Source organism: Giraffa tippelskirchi, chromosome X (genome assembly GCF_054371585.1).
Source record: "Giraffa tippelskirchi isolate mGirTip1 chromosome X, T2T-mGirTip1v1.2.pri, whole genome shotgun sequence".
Lineage (NCBI taxonomy): Eukaryota > Metazoa > Chordata > Mammalia > Artiodactyla > Giraffidae > Giraffa > Giraffa tippelskirchi.
The window spans coordinates 126,692,385-126,708,209 of record NC_137289.1 but is presented as its reverse complement, the minus strand read 5'-3'; positions in this window follow the sequence as shown (position 1 = coordinate 126,708,209).

Sequence of the window (15,825 nt, the reverse complement as noted above, 5' to 3'; positions counted from 1 at the left end):
TGGGGATGGTAACCTGTAGTCCATGATATAAGCTTTCAGAGCACTGAAGATAAATAAGCTTTACACCTGGGATCTAGATGTCCAGGAGCAGGACACAGTCAATATAAAAGAGAGTCTCTTGTGATTCTGCAGCATTATGAAAGCACCCAAGAAGACTGCACCTCCAGGATCCACTCCCTTATTCCCTATCCCAGGAGACTAGAGAGAAGGCTGCCTTGGCTCTGAGCACAGCTAGAGTAGAAGAGAGAAGGACGAGTCCCTGAGAAGTTGGCACACGCCTGTCTCATGCAGATTTGTACCCCCAGAACTCCTAGCTTCAATGAGCTGGGTCCCTCAAGCCCTGAACTTCGTTGATGAAATCTGGACAGGAAATGCCTGCAAGGTGTCTGACCTAATCAAACCACAAAGCCTCTGGACCCGAGGTCATTGGAAGCCACCAGAAATAATTTTCCTAAGGCACCTACCAGCCTGGAGTTCATGAAACCACTGGAAGACAAGACATGATGAAAAATAACCTGCTGAGGGGCTTCTCTGGTGGTTCAGTGGTAAAGAATCTGCCTGGCAATGCAGGATACACGGGTTTGATCCCTGGTCCAGGAAGATCCCACATGCCACCGAACAACTAAGCCCATATGCCACAGCTATTGAGCCTGAGCTCTAGAGTCTGTGAGCCACAACTACTGGAGCCCATGGGCCCTAGAGTCCATGCTGCACAACAAGAGAGGCCACCACAAGGAGAAGTCTGAGAAGCATAACTAGAGAGTAGCCCCCGTTTGCTGCAACTAGAGAAGAGCCCACGCAGCAGCGAAGACCCAGCACAGCCAAAAGTAGATAAATAAAATAATTTTTTTAATTTTAAAAGAGAAAGAAATGGCCAGACCTGAGTGCCACCACATGCTCAGTCATGGGCCAGTGGCCACCCCAAAAAGCATAAGTGCAGTTCAGACACTGAGAAGAACCCCAGAGGACCCAACGGCAGGAGGCTATCAGCTAACCTCCCTCCTCGCAGGTGGTCAGAGCCCCTTCCATGCCTGTCACAGACATTGTAAGAAGTGAAAACACCAGTCAGAGAAGGGACAAATATTTGCATCATATATATATATATATATATATATATATATATATATATATATATAACCAAGCACTTGTGTCCAGAATTGAAAGAAACTTCTGTAAATCAATAAGAAAAAAGGAGACAACCCAATTTAGAAAAATGGTTAGAGGAATGGAAGAAGCACCTCATCACAGGAAATCCCAAAGACTATACTATCTTTTTTTAGAGAAGTATATGTGTGTGTGTGTGTTAAGTCGCTTCAGTCGTGTCCAACTCTTTGTGACCCCATGGATGTAGCCTGACAGGCTCCTCTGTCCATGGGGATTCTCCAGGCAAGAACACTGGAGTGGGTTGCCATGCCCTCCTCCAGGGGATCTTTCCAACTAGGAGATCGAACCCAAGTCTCTTATGTCCCCTGCATTGACAGGCATGTTCTTTACCACTAGTGCCACCTGGGAATCCCAGGAAGGTATATATAGGTAGTTAAACTATTAAAATGCAAGGGAGTGACTAATATGGAAGTCAGAATAGTGGATACCTCTGAAAGTCTGTGGAGGGTGTTGTGGTTGGGCCATGTCTTAGTCCATTCGGGTTGTGATAACAAAAATATCATAGACTAGTGGCTTAAACAACAAACATTTATTTTTTACAGTTCTGGAGACTGGGAAGTCCAAGAGCAAGGCACCAGCAGATTCGATGTCGGGAGAGGGCCTGCTTCCTGGTTCATAGACAACCATCTTCACACTCTGTCCTTACAAGGTAGAAGGGACAAGGGAGCTCTTTGGGGTCTCTCTTATAAGGGAACTGATTCCATTCATGAGGGCTTCACCCTCGTGACATAATCATGTCCAAAGGCCCAACTCCCAACACCATCACATTGGGAATGAGGCTTCAATGACATGAATTCTGGGGGGACGCAAACATTCAGTGTATAGCAGGCCATTCTATCTCATGAGTGGAGTGATGGGTACATGGTGTTCACCTTATAATAATATATACTTTATATAATTGCATATTTATATTTTTTGTGCTTTTCTGTATGTAGTTCTATCTCACAATAAGAAAGCCAAAAAATTTAAAACACAGCTAAGACCATAGAAGAAAATATCTTAAATGAGAAATAAGCAACATGAATAAAATCTCAGGCCTATCCAACACTTTTAACTCTGATATTTTTCCTCCATAATATTTATTACCTTCTGACGCATCATATATTTTATTAAATGACTTTGCTTGTTTGTTTCTCTTACCATTCTCTAGAATGTATGCTCCATGAAGACAGAGTTTTTTCTAATTTTCTGATTAAGTCTGTTTCTTAATTCACATTACCTAGGAGTGTGTAGCATGTGGTAGATGCTGAATATATATGTGTAGAATAAGTGAATGAATCACATTCTAAGTATTTACCTTTAGCTGCAAAAGACTGTTCTGGTGGTTTGGGAATGGCCATTTTTTTTTTTTTAATTTTAATTTATTTATTTGGCTGCGCTGGATCTTAGTTGCAGCATATGGGATCTTCATTGCAGCGTGCAGGAACTTTTAGTTTCAGCATGTGGGATCTAGTTCCCTGACCAGGAAGCGAACCCGGGTCCCCTGCCTTGGGAGCTCAAAGTCCCAACCACTGGACCACCAGGAATGGCCATTTTTGAATGCCACTTTATGAATGATGGGCCTTCTGGTGGCTTGGGTAATAATTTTTCATCATGTATATGGTGATTGGTCACTGGAGTGTTCAGTTTCCCAGAATCTGGTCTGAAGGAGGGCTCAGCTGCCATTTTATCTGCTAGGAGTTACCTCCAGAGTCACTTTTCTTCTTCCAAATTCTCCTTAAAGGTTGAGGTAAGGTGAATAAAGTTTAACAGAAATGATCAGAAGTCCGAAAGCAATTCTGGACATAGTTCCTGCATATTATAAACTCATGACACTGGTTTTCTCCTACTATGGCCATTGTGATGTCAGTAGAGAATGCTATTGAGATTTTTAAGAAAGGTCTACACTGAACAATTTATGGTGCTTTCCTAGTGTGTGAAGAGGACCATACTTTTTCCTAGTATGGGGTAGGAGACTTTCCCTTTTTTACATTTATTTTTAAATATTTATTTTTATTTATTATATTTGGCTGAACCAGGTCTTAAGTGCAGCACGCGGGATCTTTGATCTTTGTTGCAGCATGTGAGATCTTTAGCTGTGGCATGTGGGATCAAGTTCCCTGACCAGGAGTTGAACCCAGGCCCCCTGCATGAGGAGTGTGAGGTCTTACTCACTGGGCCACCAGGGAAGTCCCTTCCCTTTTACTGTACATACATTTACATTGTTTGACTTTTTAAAAGGTTTTATAAGAATTGCAGCTTGTATAGATAACAAATAGAAAGCAAATCTCAACTTGCAAGAATCTTGAGGGAGAATAAAATACATTTCTAAAACATCAGAGGAAAACTAAGGGGAACAAGGATGACATGGTTAAGCTTTTGGGCTCTCTGCCTAGGTTTGACATACAATAATTAGTTGTGTGCTGTTCGTCTAGTTGTTCAATTTGTTTGCATTGTTCCCTCATCTAGAAAATAATAACAATCCTCACCTCTTAAGAGTTGTGAGGGATAAACAAATTGCTTAGAACAGGGGTGTCACAGAGTAACTGCTCAATAAATGTTAACTATTATTATCTTTTAGTAGATAGGAAAAATAGTAATGATAAGATGTGTGTGTGTGTATGTGCTCAGTCGTGTCTGACTCTTTTGTGAGTCCATGGACGATAGCCCACCAGGCTTCTCTGTCAATGGGATTTTCCACGCAAGGACACTGGAGTGTGTTGCCATTTCCTACTCCAGGGGATCTTCCCAACCCAGGGATCGAACCCAGGTCTCCTGCATTGCAGGTAGATTCTTTACCATCTGAGCCACCAGGGAAGCCCTTGCATGTCCTTAAAAAGAAGGAGCCAGAATTTAAATTTAAGTCTGTCTTGTGTGTGCTTCGAGTGCTCAGTCGCTCAGTTGTGTCAGACTCTTGCAAGGCCATGGACTGTAGCCCGCCAGGCTCTTCTGTCCATGGGATTTCCCAGGCAAGAATACTGGAGTGGGGTGCCATTTCCTACTCCAGGGGATCATCCCCACCTAAGGATCTAACTCATGTCTCCTGCATCTCCTTCATTGGCAGGCAGGTTCTTTACCCCTCAGCCACCTGGGAAGGCAAACTGCCCAAGAGGTTCAATATCAAGTGTTGATCCTCTGGTTTATAAAATGTTCTTATAAGGTGATCAGTAGACAATAATAATAATAATAGTTGAGATGTTATTGTATACCCACATTAAGTGCTTTATATGCTTTGCCATACATTATCACACTGAATTCTCATCAACATCCTTAAAATTAGTTAATACTATTTAACTCTGACTGGATAATTTATTGAGTGTTTTTCTGCTGTTTTTTTTTCCTTTTAATGCTTGGAGGGCTTTATGCTTGACCGGGGGGGGGGGGGGGGGTGCGAGGGACAAAGATAAATGCTTCTAAAGGCAGCAAGTTAGGAAATAAAGGGCCTAGAGCCCCAGGTCTTCTCCAGAGGGAAGGCTCAGGTTCTTCTCCCTACAAAAACCCTAGGAGGGCATTTCAGAGGCCTTGTGGGTGGGCAGCAGTGGGGAGGGGCAGATGGAGTGGTGCTCAAGGAGGCTGATCCTAGGACTAGAATCTTCCCCAGAACAGACAAGCTCTCTCCCTAGAAGGGCCTCAGGGATGTTGAGTGATTTGCCCAAAGTCTAAGAGCAAGTGAGTAACAGAACTGAGACACAGGTCTGAGTATGTCAGACTCCAGAGCCAATGCTCTGAACCACACTACCAGACTTCTTAGCACTGCTGAGTCTCTTCGGATCACAATTAACTGCGTCCTTCCATATGCATTTCTGGGGCCCAAAGCTGGGTGACGTACACATTCAGAAGTGTTAGCAGGAAATGGTGGTGGGAGAGTAGAAGGTCATGTGCAATTGAGCCACATGCCCTGAAGTTCTACTGGGTGAACTTTGATTCCATATTCTAGTCTTTGATGTAGGCTTGCTTCCTAGATATGTGGCTCATTTTCTTTTCTTTTAAACTTTTTTTTGTTTGTATTGGAGTATAACCAATTAACAATGTTGTAACAGTTTGAGGTAGACAGCAAAAGGACTCAGCCATACATATACGTGTATTGATTCTCCCCCAAATTCCCCTCCCATCCAGGCTGGAAATGTGGTTCATTTCCATTCAATAAAGTTTCCATGATGAATATTTGCAGATATATGTATTTGTAAGCCTTTATTTTCTACTTCAGTCTCCCCCAAATTCCCCTCCCATCCAGGCTGGAAATGTGGTTCATTTCCATTCAATAAAGTTTCCATGATGAATATTTGCAGATATATGTATTTGTAAGCCTTTATTTTCTACTTCAGTGACCTCTGCCATTAATATTTATGATTAATCTGTAAAGCATACGAAATCATTCCTAAGTAGGTGACCCTAAATTAGCAAACTCCAATCCCATCAACCACAGAAGATTTATCCATTCTAGGAGTAATTTATTTTTTCATCACTGATTCTCTGGGGAGGTTTCAGAGCTTCTTTTCATCATCATTCCTTCTCAGGTAACTGACAAAATAGCCTGATAAGCCTTTGAAAGTGCTGGATATTTGATAAATGTCTAGCTAGAACTTTCAGGTTAAGGACAGAACATGATCCTTCCTCTGTGAGTGATAATACCAGAAAAGGAAAGAATGTCTTGATATAGTTGTAATAAAAAGAGCCCTTGATATCTTAGTGTAATGAACAGATTTCTTACCCACCTGTTCTGGGAATTGACAGGTGTAGAAATAATAAACTAAAATGTCTCTGTAAATTTCATAAATGTAGTAGATAAAAGAAAAGCCATCTTTAAAAAAATCTTTTTAAAAATTGGAATTTAAAAGTCAGAGAAACAAGCTACTGTGTCTCAAAACTTTTTTAAAGCCACATTTTAAACACAGGGGAGTCAGGTTAGGGGCAGAAGGGAGGGGAAAGAGGCGAATGAAAAAACCTACAAGCAAACCAACCAACCTGGGAACTCAGTGTGGCCAGTAGATTTAAAAGATAAGTCATTACTGAAAACTCCTGATTAGCTAACCCTGTGAATCCAGGACAATAAGATAGACGTGGAGCTGACTCAGATGCGCTTAGATCAACAGACTCCCCAGCTGACCCACAGCCCTGTGAGCACAATCACTGTTGATTGTATGCAACAGAGTTTGTTTCATCAATTACATGCTAATAACTGACCAATACAATAGCTGTGTCTGTTGGGCTATTTTTTTTACAATGGAAAGCTGACATAAGCAAATGTACAGTGATCCTAGAAACACTTTGGGTCAAATACAAGAGAATGGAGACCAAAAAACATTCAAGCTTTCCTCTTGAGAAGCCCAAAGCCAACCGGAAGTAATACTGCAGGGCTTGGAGAGCTTGCTAGGGAATCAGTGCTTTAGAGGCATGGTAGAGGATCCAGGAGGAGAGAGTCAGTGGAGGGAGAACGTTCAGTTACTCTCCCCTCTGATCTTGACTACTGAGGACGCAGCATCATGTTACCGCAGCCAGCACTGGGCTTTTAGGCTTGTTACCTCTACTCTCAGATCTTCTCATTGTTTCGCCCATTAGGTGAGTTTGTCCTTATAAACTGTTCATAAGTAGCTCTTCTGGTTTTAGGGGGGTTAACTGAAGTTCTCTTTGTTCAAGTTTTCTAGTTAAATCATCATATGCAGTTCAAAAGGTCGAAGGGGGTAAACTTTGGTTTTTGCTACTTTTATTGCTTTTTTTGTCATTCCTTTAACAGTCCTTTCTCTTAACTGCCAAATTAAAATTTCTGTCTCCTATACTTAAGATATTGAATAAATGTTTTGTTTAATTTCCTTTTAATAGTTGAGTTTGGTGGGAAGTTTGGGCTAGTTTTAGTTCCCAATGTTCAGATAGCATTCAGTCTCCTGAGTATAAAGGAAGTGCATTTGTTTAAGCCACACTTTTTGATTCATCCAAGCCCACTTTCCAGTATGCTTACCTTGTGACTTAATCTCTGCTTATATGTTTGATACTTGTTAATAAGTTAAAAGAAGTTTTTGAAGTTTGTGGAGGGTGAAGGGCAGTGTGCGTGTGCTTTCAGGCCTGATTGAATTAAGCACTCTGTTCTTAATTTACTACTAAATCTTCCTTTGGCTTTTTATTTCATAAAAGCTTTCTTAGAAAATATTTTATGTTCTTGGGGTAGAAAGTGTAACCCATTTCTTCCCATCCCATAGGTTACACCTTGACCTAATGTTTTTATGCCTGATCATTATGCTTACTATTATTTCTTTTAGGGTGTGCAGTATATAGACTGTATTAACAAGGGTTGGTGAGGTTTATCGGGGTTTATCGATGATAGAACAGGCTCCTCTGGAGGGGTATGAAACACTGTCAAGTCCTTTGAGTTCTAGGCTATTGCCGGTAGTACTCTGGTAAATAATTCTGTTGTTAGAATCATTTGGGTTTAGGGCTAAACAGAGTGGGATATCTAACCTCAGTTTGGGTCTTAGCTGTTGTGTGATCAGAAATGTTAAGGTCAGTTTTGCAACTTATTTTTATTTTATTATTATTTTAATATTTTATTTACATTTTTATATTTTATTTTATTATTTATTTTTATTTGGCTTATGGTAGCATAGCTAGGACTTTATTTTGAGGTACCCTTTGACATGCTTTACAGTGGATTTCTATTAATTTGGGTAAATTGTCTGACTACGGTGGCCGGCCTAAATTTACCAACCCTGTTTAGTTAATGTAGCTTAAACTTTTGGTTACAAGCTTACTTCTTAGCACTGCTATTTCCCGTGGGGTATGGTTAAGCAAGATGTTGTGAGCCACTTTTTAGCGTGCTTGATGCCTGCTCCTTTTGATCTTTTATGATTTACAGGGCATTCTCACTGGGCTGCAGGTACTTGTATATGTAATTTTACCTGAAATTCATAGAAAGGCTGGGGCCAAACCTATGTGTTTTCAGAGTTAGTAAACTCATCTAAGTAGTTTTCAGTGCCTTGATTTATTTTTTTTTATTTTAAAAAAATTATTTATTCTCTTTTTGGTTGTGCTAGGTCTTCGTTGCTGCATGGACTGTTCTTTAGTTGTGGGAAGCGGGGGCTACTCTCTAGTTTGTGGTGCGTGGGCTTCTCATTGCCGTGCCTTCTCTTGTTGCAGAGCACAGGCTCTAGGCGCTTGGACTTAAGTAGTTCTGGCTCGCAGTCTGCAGAGTGGGGCCTGCTTGAGGGCTTAGTTGCTCTGTGGCATGTGGAATCTTCCCAGACCAGGGATCAAGCCCATGTCTCCCACACTGGCAGGCGGATTCTTATCCACTGGACCACCAGGGAAGTTCAGTGCCTGGCTTTAATTATTAAGCTACGTTAACAGGTTGAGTTGGATTTTATATGTATAAGAATTATGTATTTAAGTGATATATTGGTATTTGGTATGGTAGTTTGGCTTGTGTTAAAATTAGTATTGAAATATTTTTTTTTCTTTTGGAGATTATTAAAATGTACTTTCATTTTGATTTTGTTGGCAGTAAATGGCAGATTGAGGGGGATGTCTGTCTTTATGAACTTTACATATGCAAGTAATGCATAGATATAGTTAGGAGGCTAGTTTTGGTTAATTACTAACTTTAGTCTCATGAAATAAAGGTAATGTTTGTTAGGTGATTTAGTTAAGTATTGTATATTTTATATAGTTTGCCTTGTTTTGAGGGTATAGCAGGGCAACAATAGGTATATAAAGTATGAGATTTTGCAGGGAATAAGGGGTGTTTTACTAGGCAAACTATTTACTTGATACACTGTGTGTGTGACACTAGATAAAGAACACCAGGTCAAACCGTAGTTGTACCTAGATAATGTTGACTGAAATAAAACCGCACAACATGGGAGCTATGAGTTTGAGTTTTATTTGGGGACTTACTGGGACTATAGCTCAGGAGACAGCCTCTCAGATAGCTCTGGGGAACTGTTCCAAAGAGGAGTATTTTGTGATTATGTTGGTTTTATAGAAGGGTTACATGCTATCGTGGCACGTCTTGGTAGAAGGTAACTACTAGTCACGAGGAACAGACCTCTTAGTTAACGGGTTTAGTGCTTTTCTAAGTATGGGAAGATGTAGGAAATTGGTTTCATAAAAATATCTCCTGAAAACACGTATCTGAAGGCCTGTTCTGCCAGTTGTCCCAGCTCACAGAGTGCCTCATTCCAGATTTCTGCCCTGAACTCCTTTCAGGGGGTGCTGAAGGTCAGTGACTGCAGTAGTTGAGGACAGTCCTTGTAGAGCTGGATGGTGAGTGACACTCTTTAGTTGGCAGTCACAATGCATTGATTCTACATAAATGTAAGTAAATCCTGAGATATTATAGTAGGAAATAGTAGGAAATCCTCCCAGAAGTTTTCAAGTCGTTCATAGTTAAAACAATGAAACCAGGAATTCCATGGTGGTCGGGTCGTTAAGACTTCGTGCTTCCAATGCAGGGGGTGTGGGTTCAATCCCTGACCAGGGAACTAAGATCCCACATGCTGCTCAGTTTGGCCAAAAAGTACAAAATTAAAAAAAAAAAAAAACATGTGTGGCAGAGTGTTTCACTGTTTTTCCCCTATTCGGTCACAGTTCCCTATATCCATGCCCCTGAGTGAGCCTCTTGTACAATGACTCTGGGCTGACTGCATGACTTGTATTATCCAGTGAGGCGAAAGTAAATAAAGTGCAAGCAAAAAAGCTTGAAAAGTGATAGCCCTTTGGGAATCGCCTCTTGTTCTTGTTTGGAGCCCTGAGACCGCTGTGGAAAGAAGCCAGGCTTGCCCTCTGGAAGCTGAGATCAGGTGGAACAGTCACTAGGTCATCTCAGCTGAAGGCCCTTAGTCAGTTAAACTTCCAGCTGACTGCACTCACCAGCCTGAGCGCAGAGGCCCGCGGGAGGGGAACGACCCACACAAGCATAGCTCCAATTGCCAAACCTCAAAACTGTGAGTAAATACATGATTGTTGTTTTAAGCCATTACATTTTGTAAGTGGTTTATGTCACAGTAGAAACTAATGGATACATCTTGTGGGTGACCTCGTGGATGGCCTCTGCAATTCTTACTCAAAAGGAAGTGTCTTGTTCCTAACAAGTTGGTAATGTGATACTGTGATTTATAATAATGTGTATATTTGGTCTTCGTCTCCATTTCTGGCACAGAGCTCCTGAAACCTTGGAATTGCCTGCGATGAGAGTAGTATTAGTAAAAAGGTGTCTTTTGTTATGTTAATAAGGTCATTTGGAAAGCATCTAAGCTTGGGGCGGGGCTGGTTGCAAGGGGAACCGACCATGTAATAAGAGGGTGGGACTTTCAGTCCTACCCACTCCCCTGCAGATTGCTAGGGGAAAGGGCCACAGGTGGTTGAGTTCTATCACCAATGGCCAATGTAATGAAGCCTCCAGAAAAATCCAAAGGGATGGGGTTCAGAGTTTTTCCAGGCTGGTGAGCACTGAGGAGAGTGGCACACCTGGGGAAGGCATGGCAGCTCTGCAGCCCTTTCCACACGCCCCACGCCTGTCTTCTCTCTGGCTGTTCCTGAGTTGTGGCCTTCCCTCATATCCTCCTACCCTAGTAAGTCACATGTTTCTCTGAGTTTTGTGAGTTGCGCGAATGAGTTCATCAGACCTGAGGAGGGGGTCGTGATTTGATCTATAGCTGGTGGGTCAGAAGCACAGGTAACAACCCTGATTTGTGATTGGTGTCTGAAGGGGGCCTTTAACCTGTGGGATCTTATGCATCTCCAGGTAGATGGCATCAGAACTGAGTTGCCTTAAGAGGGTGGTAGTGAGGGGGAAAAAAAACACAGTTGAGAATTAAAAACACAGATTAGAATTGGGTGTAGATTAGAGGTAGAAAGCTTACTAAAGGTATTATTGAGCCATTGTTCTTGACGTCAGCTTTGATACCCCTTTCTCTCTAAGCTTGCGCACACCCATCACCAGAGTCTGTTGTTTTTACCTCCTATAAATCCACAATCCATCTCCTTTTCTCCGCTGACACTGGCACCACCATAGTCAAGGCTCCCTCCTGGACTACTCAGCAGGGATTTCTCCTCCTCATCTCCCTGCCCCCACACCAGTGTCCTCTCCAACATAACAGAGCAGTCACTTTAGAAACAAATCTGCCCGTGTCCCCCTGCCAGTTAAAATCCTTCCGTCACTCTCATTTATCTTAAGATAAAAGCCCATGTAGTTACTGTGACCAACAGCCCTTCACAGTGTTACCAAATGCCAGTGTGTGTGCCCATGCCCAGCTGAAGCCAAACACATCGAATCGTCAAAGTTTGGAGCACAGCAGGGTTTATTGCAGGGCCAAACAAGGAGAAAGGGCGCCTAGGGCTCAAAAGACCTGGAACCCTCTGGTGGTTTGGGGGAAGAAATGTTTTTAGGCAGTATTGGGGTCAGGGCTGCAGGTGGTGTGACTTTGTTCTGACTGGTGTGTGATGAGTTAACAGGGAGATACTCCAGGGCTCTTGTGCTCAGCCTGAAGTTACCATCCTCCTCCTGAGTCGGGGCCTTAGTGTAGAAGAGCTCAAAAGTGGTTAAGTATTTTCCTTGAGAAGGAACCAGGACACTACCCCATCTCTGCACTATATATGTATAGTTTTTCTCAGACAAGGCTTTATTGGGATTCACAGAGGGAGAACAAGTAACAGGGGCTTGCTCACCCCCTGAGGAGAACAGGGGTAGTGAGTTGGTTCCTTATTTGGGGTGAGTGAGGTTTGGAGGGGAGGGTATAGGGGCATGAAATGAAGCATAGGACATTTGGGGGGTGATGGGAGTTTCCTGTATGGTACCCTAATGTCATGCATTTGTCACTGTTGACTGCTCCTCTGTTTCTGTGGGGCTTCCCAGGTGGCGCTAGTGGTAGAGAACCCACCTGCCACTGCAGGAGACATAAGAGATGCGGGTTCGATCCCTGGGTCAGGAAGACCCCCGGGAGGAGGGCATGGCAATCCACTCAAGTATGCTTGCCTAGAGAATCCCCATGGACAGAGGAGCCTGGCAGGCTACATTCTATGGTGTCGCAGAGTCAGACATGACTGAGGCAAGTTAGCATGCACACTGTTTCTGTATCCCTTCCATTCCCTGACTAGAAATTGTTTGCCTCTGACGCTTGGAACTCAGAGAAGGTCTAGGGGGCTCAAGCCCTTTTCCTGCCAATAAGAAACGGGAGAAACAGAGAAGCTTTTGTACCCAGAAGGGTCCTACTCAGTTTCAACAGCATCAGCCATCCCCCATCGCCCACCTCCAGCCTCATCCTCACACCTTCCCGCCTCCATCTCTCTCCCCTCCCCTCCTCCCTTCAGTTCTGGGCTGGGGCTTTTGCCATGGCTTCTTTTGTTTCCCCACTGGCTTTTCCCAGACCCCTCGTCTCACCTCAGGCATCACTTAGGGAAGCCTTTTGTAGCTCCCTAGTGCAGGCTGTTCTTTTCCTTTGTTGTACTTTTATCTCATTTTGTGATTGAATATATTCATGTTTGTGTGATTTTTTTTATTCAGATTAATGTCCGTATTCCCAAGTCCACTGTAAACCACAGAAAGAAAATCCTGCCGAATTTAGCTCACCCTTGAAGCTGTGCCTGGTGTAGTGCCTGCCACATAATGGACACTCAGTCCATAGGTGTGGATTGAATGTATGAGTTTGCTATGCAGAGTTGTCATTGCACTTGGCTATAATATACTCAGTATATATTTGCTGAACGAATAAGAAATGAATGAATTAGCCTGGGATAGGGAGGGCAGAGCAAATAGGAAAATAATATCTTCCATGGCATTGTGTTTCTTACACATATCAAGCTAAATACTATTTTTGGAGTGAATGAATCATCCAATTAGAGCATTTTCAAGGATAAAAATAGTGACCAAAAGAACAAGAATTCTTTTTTATACTTGAAACAGTTGATTAAGTGGTGTCTTTTGTGTAAATAGAGAACTAACTTGTAAATTAAAAAATAAATGGAAGTGGCTACTTCTCTGGATGTAGATCTACAGGCAGTGGTGAGGTTCTAGGGGATAACATGCTGTGGTCATGGTTACTTAATATTTCTGTAAAGTTGGCAGGATGAATTCTCTTGGTTTGTAAAACACTAGACTAGTCTCAGTTAAAAAAAAAAAGAGTATACGTTGAAGTCGACTAAACATAAATAGAAATTAAAAGAGAACATACATACTTTTCTATCCCCTGATTATCCTCCTTATCCTGGAGAATTCCATGGACAGAGGAGCCTGGCAGGCTACAGTCCATGGGATTTCAAAGAGTCAGACATGATTGAGCAACTAACAAAGCCTCATTGTCTCTCATATGTCAAAAGAAAAAAGTCACCAGGGTCGTAGAAAATCCAGCCACAAGTTTTGAAGGAGCTCACAGGTGAAATGATGAACCCCTCTACAGTAAATGACTGCAGTGCTGGTCCCCTGTTTGTTTCCACCTTATCCACACCTTTAACTGGTCCCTATGGGCACAGACTCAGGGTTTGGCCACATGGTTTGCTTTGCCCACAGGATCATGAGCAATGAAATGATTGTTTCTTTAAGCATGTCTGTTTGGGGTTTCTTCTTTAACCCAGTCTTGCCGCTCAAACAGTTTTCTAAACAGCAACCTAAGATGTTATTGCACTATTGAAGAGCCTTCAAGATTCAGTATTGGCCCTGAGAAAGGAACCATCAATCGGGGGTCAGGGGCTAGATGAGGAGGCCTCTGAGAAGTCAGGATTCATTCAGGAGTTTGGTCAGATCTCTGTGTATATGTGTGCTTGAGTGGGTCAGGAAACGTTCCGTGTTGATGAAGTGACATCTGTTTCTGAAGAATCTAATATAGGGGCAACTTTTTATCTTATTTTGAAAAGTTGAGGAGACTCTCAAATACGGAAACATAGAGTGGGGATTTTTTGTCACCCATGACACTGAGTTCTAAGTCTTGGGCAAGGTGAGATGTTGACAGTCATTTCTGTCCTTGTTGAATTTCTTTTTGTTATATCCTCAGCATCTTAATGCAGCCCTCTTGTTAAGATGCAACCCCCTTCACATTGTTAAACGGTGCTGAATAGGTCCAGATGCTTTGCTTTAAAAGGACATTTTAGTTAATGTTCCTTGAGAAGGAGTAGTAACCAGTGTTGCCCATTGGTCTGGTCATGCCAGGTTCCAGATGGCCTCAACACTGCTTGAGGATACAGAAGTGTTTTATTGAGCTGGAAGATTCAACATTATGTGCTGAACCACTTCTACCACTTTGGGAGGGGTTTTAAATGTAAACCTCCAGCATTTCTGGTAAAATATACACCAAGTGTGACAGAGTCATCAGAACTGCTCTCTTCTGCAACAGAATGTGTGAGCCATTATTGTGTTTGCCACAATAGAATTTCCAGAAATTTCCCTCCTTGCCTACTAGTAGAAAAGCACTTGGGAATATTATGGACTAAATTTACAAAGAAAGTAGTTTCAAGACTGGAGAAGGCAATGGCAACCCACTCCAGTCCTCTTGCCTGGAAAATCCCATGGATGGAGGAGCCTGGTAGGCTGCAGTCCATGGGGTCGCTGGGAGTCGGACACGACTGAGCGATTTCACTTTCACTTTTCACTTTCATGCATTGGAGAAGGAAATGGCAACCCACTCCTGTACTCTTGCCTGGAGAATCCCAGGGACGGGGGAGCCTGGTGGGCGGCCGTCTCTGGGGTCGCACAGAGTCGGACACGACTGAAGCGACTTAGCAGCAGCAGCAGCAGCAGTTTCAAGACACAATATGTATATACACACAATGTGAGTCTCCAAGATCATTAAGTAGCCCATCTAAAGTCTTTGACAGTGGGATTACCCATTTTTAAGGGTTAAAATGCCAGCAGAAGATTGGTTTGTAGTCACTGTTGGTTTATCAACTTGATGTATTTCTTGTAAAGTTTGCCTGATTAGCTGTGTGATCATTGTGCCAGTGAGATATGATTATAAAAACATTGTATTAACACTTTAAAAATTAAAAATAGGGAATTCCCCAGCAGTCCAGTGGTTAGGACTGCACATTTTCACTGCTGAGGGCCTGGGTTCACTCCCTGGTCAGGGAACTAAGATCCCACAAGCCATGCAGTGTGGCCAAAAAAATTAATTAAAAGTGTTCATCAGTGGTTCATTACAAGCTACAGGAAATCAGTTTAAGCAAACTGTGGTGGGTTGCAAACCTGGCCGTAATTGTTTTTCTCTCTTCACAAGGGGATAGTCTATCTGCCTCTTGAATCTGGGATGATCATGTGAGTTGCTTTGGCCAGGGGGAGCTGAAAAAGTCTGAGGCCATCAGATGTTTGAAGAGTGCTTGCAGCTGGACGAGACCAACCCAGGCAAGCCCAGCATCAGCCAGCTGACTCACAGCATCGTGAGCTCAATTACTGTTGGTTCTAAGCTAGAGTTTTGCAGTAGTTTGTCAAGTAGTAAAAGCTAACTACTATAGAGCTTCTGCCAAAGAAAGAGTCATTGGAAGCCCCCTGCGTGCTTTGAGGCTGAACCAAGTGGAGCAAAGGGCAGGATAAACTTGAGCCTCAGAACAACCAGTACTGGGGACTTGAACATCAGCACAAAATTTGTTGTTGTTGGTCTGTCACTCAGTCGTGTCTGCCTCTTTTTGACCTCGTGGACTGCAGTACGCCAGCCTCCCCTTTCCTTCACCACCTCCCAGAGTTTGCTCAAACTCATGACTGGGGATTTG